The sequence below is a fragment of the Berghia stephanieae genome, chromosome 4 (assembly GCF_034508935.2).
Source record: "Berghia stephanieae isolate SIO BIC M18660-M18661 chromosome 4, UCSD_Bste_1.3, whole genome shotgun sequence".
Lineage (NCBI taxonomy): Eukaryota > Metazoa > Mollusca > Gastropoda > Nudibranchia > Aeolidiidae > Berghia > Berghia stephanieae.
The window spans coordinates 94,924,275-94,931,701 of NC_088363.1; the positions used below are offsets into that span (position 1 = coordinate 94,924,275).

The 7,427-nt window shown below is 37.0% G+C and overlaps 2 long non-coding RNA genes across 2 annotated transcripts; one reads left to right on the plus strand and one right to left on the minus strand.

The window, feature by feature from the left end:
* The first annotated feature begins 569 nt into the window (after window positions 1-569).
* LOC144971608 (uncharacterized) lies at window positions 570-4,067 on the plus strand. The gene is made up of 2 exons (XR_013645173.1): window positions 570-729; window positions 3,001-4,067. It is a non-coding gene; the product is annotated as an uncharacterized LOC144971608 (long non-coding RNA).
* A 5-nt stretch (window positions 4,068-4,072) lies between these two features.
* On the minus strand, window positions 4,073-6,162 carry LOC144971607 (uncharacterized). The gene is made up of 2 exons (XR_013645172.1): window positions 5,915-6,162; window positions 4,073-4,758 (listed from the first exon to the last, which is right to left on the minus strand). It is a non-coding gene; the product is annotated as an uncharacterized LOC144971607 (long non-coding RNA).
* Between the last annotated feature and the right edge of the window lie 1,265 nt (window positions 6,163-7,427).

Consider the following 7,427-nt stretch of genomic DNA (forward strand, 5'->3'; position numbering starts at 1 on the left):
GAGGATAGCGATTCTTTATGTACGACAACCTGATATTTCGACTTCAGAAATATCGCAAAGAAGAAATTAATAATAAAGACTATTGCGTGGACAATCGTGAAAACGCAAGTTCTTATATTCAACGTGCCCTGGTTGAAATCGCCATGTGGGTTTTATGGGTTTTCTGCGGTTTTAAACAAAAACAAACAAAAAAAAAAAACAAAAAAAAAACAAAACAAAACAAAACACAACAACAATACAACAACAACAAACAACAACTACTGTATTATCTTATTATCTTTAAGAAATCATTCATCTCAATAGCCTTCAACAGTGATGACGTCACTTCCCTCGTAATGACGCATGGTAACTGAGAAACTGGCTCTAAACTATCGGAACGATGGCGGACGCCCTTATGAAATATTTCTCCGACGAGCATAAAAGTGTATTCAGAGAAGAAAAACATTATGTGACGCGACATCAGACTAGTGAATCCAATAGGATTCCACAGTCTGACGTCACGTCCGCCTAGCAACGAATCGGCTGGCTCTAAACAAAAAAAAATCCGTGCTTGGTCCGGACAAGGAATAATTGGAAAATCGCTCAAAAAACAATTTTTATCTTAAATATGGTCCAGTGTTTTGTACCAGATTGTCTACACCAGTCAGAGAGTCACTCCTGCAAGTTTTACAGATTTCCAAATGGACAGGCAGACAAAAAATTGAAGAAAAAGTGGATCACTTTAGTCAGGTAAGCACGCACGCCTCGTCGAACATTTGATAGGCACTTGCAAGAATTTTTCAAAATAGTGATATCGGTATTAATTTAGCGTAGAAAAATAAAGGGGGGTGAAACAGTTACTAAAGTGAAAAAATTATCGCTCTATGTCAACTAGTTAAAAAGTTATGACCTTTTATTGTGGTGAAAAATCTCTATAGAAGCTTAATAGGAAAATATGTGACCAAAACACAGCAACCCAATGGATAATCAAGTATAATTCAGAAAGGGCTTCAGATACAACTTTGAAATTTTTACATGTGGTAATTCAACATCTCTGTAATACATTGCAAACAGAAAAATAATTATTTGTTGAGAGAGAAAGGTATAGTTTAGAGCTGAAACAGCTGAAATCAAGGAAAAATAGATCACGACATGCAAATGAATGACCTATTGGAATTTAGGAAAAGTCGACAATTAAATATTTATTCACATATAGATAGACCAAATACACCACTGAATCGGCGTCATTTAGTTGTTCACTTTGAACTTTTCAAAATGAAAATATACCTCATAAAAGCAGAGATATGGACTGATAAATGTTTGAGGTGGTGTATTAGTGTTTAAAATGATCGAAAATAGGTGATTTTAAAAACTTCCGCTCCCCCGTTCCCCTAAATTGGACAGACGTCCGTCAAAGGATGAAAAAAGTCAAAATCAACAGTGAAAAATCAATCGGAAAAAAAAGGAAGAGAATTGTAAATTATAAAATGAATGCATGGACATGAAAACGCCAATTAATTGAATAATTTAAAACAAAAACAACTTCCATAAATGGAATATATTGTAAGATATAAAGATGTAAAGTTTTGATGTGGATTGACGAAGTTATCTCTCAAACGCAGCAGACGACAGGAAGTGAATCAGTATAAGAAAATGGCAGCTTCTGTAAACAATCGAGGCCAATTACTGTTTTTTGGGGAGCTCTAACTTTTGAGTGCAAACATATTTTGCTCTGAAATTTTTAGAGAAGCGACTTTGATATGTATCTCAGAAGGACTTTTTTTTATTAAGAAGGACCATCTCTGGTTTAAAAGTTATAAGCGTTTGAACACATATACTCTCTTCACTCAAAGATTTCTCAAAATCATGACATAGGAAGATAATAATATTAGCATCATTGTATGTAGAATTTTATGCCCTTTCCAATGATATATAATACATGCCACTTCATTCCACTGAGAAAGAAGAATGAACATTTTAAAATCACTCCTAAATTTTTTCCCCTCAAAAACGGAATCAGAAATCCTCGCCTGTTTTCAACTCGCGAGAGTTACTTCTTGCAAGTGCCTACATTTGATAGAGGTCGTAGTCCAGATCTAGGTCAAGTTCTAGCTTACGTAGACCTATATTTTATGATTAAAGTGTACAATTGCACGAAATTATAGATAAAAATACATTCCAAACTAGGTTTTTATTGAAGTTGAAGCAAAAATGATATCTCAATCGTTTTGATGTTAAGGCTGATAAACTGAATGAGAGTTAAGTTCTACTGATAAGTGATAATTTTTTTAAAAGGAGAACAAGAAGAAAGAGAAGAAAATATTTGTTAAAATCTTACTTTAAACTCGATACCTTTATGGCAAAATGAAAATAAATAAATAAAAATAACGCAACCCCCCCCCCCCCCCCCCCTCACGCAGATACTCTCTCTCTCTCTCTCCTCCTCTCTCTCTCTCTCTCTCTCTCACACACACACACACACACACCACACACACACACACAAAACACACATACTTTCCTCTTTTTTTTGGAAAGTTTCTCTGATTCTCTGCCATGCCTCCCCTCCCCGACAGCCGAGGTGGCAACTCTGTGTGAACAAAGCAAGATGGCGGCAGGGACCTCTCTCCTTTACCTGTGCCCGATTGTTGACACTCCAAAGTTTCCATCACCGCACTGTCCAGTACAGTACTGACTGAAATAAAGAGAAAACGCCAGTCTTGCCACACTCAACCCCAAGATCAACTTTAACTGTGTAAATTTAAGAATTCATATTTTTATATATACCTAGTCAAAATCATCAAAAGAAGTAATGAGGAAGTGCGACATTTTGCTGAATGTGCGATTTCATAAAAGACAGGCGAGAGACCCACCAGTAACCTAGTCTCTTGCACACCTTTGATTTATCATGCATTGAGCTGGTGTCAAACAAGATAGTCTAAAACAAAGTACTTATCAAATTAAATAATATACCCAATATGCCCAACAGAATTATTGTTTTTTTTTTAAATCTTTTCATTTCAGGAGAAAGGACAAAAGATCCAACATCATCACCAAGAGTGTGTTCTTGTCACTTCAGAGATGGTGACAAAGCCAACCTCCCTGAATGGTTTGACAGAAATAAAAATAAATTGTTTCCACCAGAGCCAGAAAGAAAGAAAAGAAAAGTGACACAAGGAATTCCCATCCCATCTCAATTGGCACCAACATCAAGAAGTCCACCACCACCACCACCACCACCACCACCACCACCACCACCACCACCACCACCCTCATCATCATCATCATCATCATCATCATCATCATCATCATCATCATCATCATCATCATCATCATCATCATCTGCTCAACTCTCTTCATCATCATCACAAAGTCCCACCTTTAAAAAAAAACAGATTCCTCATCATCATTATTTTCCTCCTCACCATCATCATCAGTATCTTCTCCCTCATCATCATCTCAACTCTCGTCACCATCATCACAGGATTCCATCTTTTAAAAAAAAACAGATTGTAGAACAAGTGAGGATATTTTAAATAGAACAACAAATTTAATTCAAGAACAAGAAATTACAGACAAAAATAAGGAAATAGCTAGCTTTAAAACACCCAACTAAGTTAGATTCAACGCACTTACACTGTTTCAAGCCTTACAGAAAAAGTTCTTCGAATGGAGACAGGTGTACATTGTTTTAAAATATTTAATATTATTGTTCAATATGTTGAGTGCTTTAGAGGTAACATTATTTATTATAGCGGATGGGAAGTTCAGGAAGAGACAGTTGCATTAAAAGACCAAATTTTCATTATTACACTTATGAAACTTAGACAGAACTACGCTAACCTTCATATTTCACAATTGTTTAGCGTTAGTGAAAGTACTATAACAAATATTATACAAACTTTTATTCATGTTTTACATAAGCCATAAGCTTCTCTTTGAAAATGTTATGAAGGTTACATGCCCTTCTAGACATAAAAATAAACTATCAGCTCCATCATCATTTTTAAGATTTCCAAATTGCAGAATGATCATTGATCGTACATATGACCAAATTGCTATTCCTAAAGAAATGGATAAACAACGGTTAACTTATTCTTCTTATAGGTCCATGAATTCTGTTAAAGCTCTTGTTGGTGTGAGTCCAAATGGTGTGATAAATTTTATTTCTAAACTGTATCCAGGGTCTGTCTCGGATAAGGTCATTGTACAAAATTGTGGATTACTAAAACTTTTAATTTTAAGCCCTGGAGATTTAATTTTAGCAGATAAAGGTAATAAAGGTAAAACCCCATCCTGATTCAAGATATTTTACCTCAAGGAGTAACTGTAAATATCCCTCCCTTTTTACATAATAAATTTACTGAAAATGAGATTTTATTAACAAAAGAAATTGCTTCATGTAGAATTCATGTTGAGAGGGCGAATGAAAGACTGAAAAATGTTAACATCCTCTCATATATTCCAACCATGTTAAGAGAAACATCTGATATTATTTTTCAATTTGTTGCAGCACTTGTCAATCCCCAGTCTCCTCTTATTAAGGAGACTGCATTTTGTTAGCTTTGCCATTTATATTGTACAACACACATATTTTGTTCATCATCATCAAATCACCATTCAAAATAATGGTTTTGTAGGTCCATACATGATTTTACATGATAAACATGACAAATTATGGCATTGTTGTATCAATGTATGTTCAATGTCATTAACATTGTTAAATAAAACCACACAAATTAGTTTTGGACTGAATCAACCCAAGGCATCATCAAGATAGATCTGTGGAAGTAAAAGAATAAAAGATTCAAATTTAGAGCTGCGACCATGCTCAATAGGCAAAAAACAAACAAACTAATAAAACGTCTGTTGTGGTCTTGTGGTATGACACTCGCTTTCAGATCAGAAGGTCCTGGGTTTGGGCCTCGCTCGGCGCATAGTTGAGTCCTTGGAGAAGGCTCTTTACTCACAATCTCTCACCGTACTCAGGTGTCAAATGAGTACCTGGCCGTTAACAGCGTTGTCTCTGTCCGAAAAAATTGTAATATCGCCCAACAGGCATCATGTCCCGTCTTACATGTTAAATGTTGCTGTTGGCCAGGGACCCCTTGTAAAGCACTTTGAGCACATTTAGTGGATATTACGCTGTATAAAAACTCAATTTAAAAAAAAAACAAATAAAGTGATTCTTTCATTCATCTTGCTTTGTTGATAAGGGGGAAACCCCAAACGTCCATTTTATCTGTTTTCGTATATTAAATTGAAGTTCACATTCAATTTCACAATGTTATTGATTTCTTCGAGTTTCAAGCAGCAACATTTACATTACCCTTAACCCAATAGGAAGTTTAGTTTACCGAGACTAACACTGGTCTAAATAAATCCTTTATTCATCCCATAGAGGAAATTTATCTCTTGGGTCTATTCCCAGGGAAGACTGGAATAACCGCGGTGCAGGGCCGCAAATTGAGCTAGGGCGAGGTGACTTGCTCAAGGCCACACAGCGCAGCGGCGGGTGAACGAACTCGGTACCTTTCGGGTACGAAGCAAAAACCGTACAGCTGATCCACGCTGCCCCACATGAAGTATGATAAAATGTCTAGCGTGATTGGTGATTGTGATGCTCATATGAGTATTATAATAAAGGTTACAACACGATACTAAATAGTATGTAGTAGACTATAGTCAATAGCAATGAAAATTAGCGAAGCAAGACTAAGACCTCAAAGACTCAAAGTCCGTGGTCCATAAGATAAAAACACAATAATTCAATGACTCCCTCTCTCTCTCCCTAACTAAAATCGAAAGTAAACAGTTAAATCTTTCCATTGGATATACTAAATCTGCCTAAACTCAAAGTAAACTGATTATTGTCCAACAGTAGTTGTACGGAGATGTGAGATTTTGAGAGTGAGAATGAGAAGACGAAATGACTTACCTTCACAGAATACTCTTTATTCTTCATGCTGGCTTGAACTTTGCCGAACATCAAGCCATCTGAGTAAGTGAAAGTCAAAACATGACCTGACTGATGATGATTTTCACCTCGCGAGATACTTTTATGCTCATTGGAGAAGTATTTCATAAGGGCGGTGATGGAAATAGGGTTCGTGTCAGCCATTTTTCTCGACTGTTTAGAGCCAGCCGGTTTGTTGCCATGCGTTGCTGCGCAGGATTACGTCACGACTTAGGAATCCAATTACTATAAAAACATACCAAAACTGAGCCTCAATGTGAGAGAGCTCATCATATTCATGCTAAACGACCAGAAGTTGAGGCTGCACCGCTTTTCGGTATTAGAGCAATGCTATCTATACACTAGAGTGCTATGTATTAGAGCTAACTGCTATTCTATCATCGCAAAGTTCAACAACCTAAGGTCATGTGCGGGTCAATCCCGAGTAACAACAAAATAAGTCATAACTTTTGCACGTCTTCATAGCGCTTCACAAGGGGTCCCTAATTAACAGCAACTTTTAACATGTGGGTCGTGGGACCGGACGTGACGCCTGTTCGGCGATGATGCATAGTTTTTTTCAACAGAGACATTGCTTTTGACGGCAAGATACTCATGTTAACCTGAGAACGGTGAAAGAAAGTGAGTAAAGAGCCTTATTAAAAGACTGAACCATGCGCCGTTCAAAACGAGACTGGAACTCTGGACCTTACAGCTATAAGGCGAGTGTCATACCTCTAGCTGCACACATCTAAAAGATGAAAATAGAATTATAACCGTGTAAATGACAAATTAATGTGTGGCTTGTTCTGCTAAACGGTAATACAACGTCTGGCCAGGTTTGAGATTAAATAGAATAATTATTCTCTTCACATACAAAAGAAGCGAGGTCGATCCCGGGTGCAGTCGAGTTTGTTTTTGCTTTTTTCTGACCCCCTGTCCACCCAGCAGGGATTGGGTAGCTGGGTCTGTTAGACCTGGCGGAAAGTACATACTATGCTATTATTGTCTGTTTCACGCTATAGAAACGGGATAAAGCATGGGTCTCATAAGGACTCTGAAGGACTGCACTTCTTACAGTGTGACTATGTAGTCTATTGGTATGAGACAAGTTGTGGGAGGTGCATAGTTGATTCTTTGGAAAAGACTCTTGTCTTACCACGGAGGGAGCATTTCCCAAAATGAATCGTCTATTTTTAAACATTCGCTTGAGAACTACTCATAAACATGGCTGGCTAGTTACGTCAATTATCTATCTATATAGAGCTGTAACTCCGAGAAATATCAGAAGAAGAAGAAGAAGAAGAAGAAGAAGAAGAAGAAGAAGAAGAAGAAGAAGAAGAAGAAGAAGAAGAAGAAGAAGAAGAAGAAGAAGAAGAAGAAGAAGAAGAAGACTGAAGACTATAAACGTTTGTGACACATCGTTCTGTGTGTTGATCCGTTATTTTGGCCGGCTGGTTTGTGTTGTGAGCTTTTTGTCTGAGCACAAAGCTTC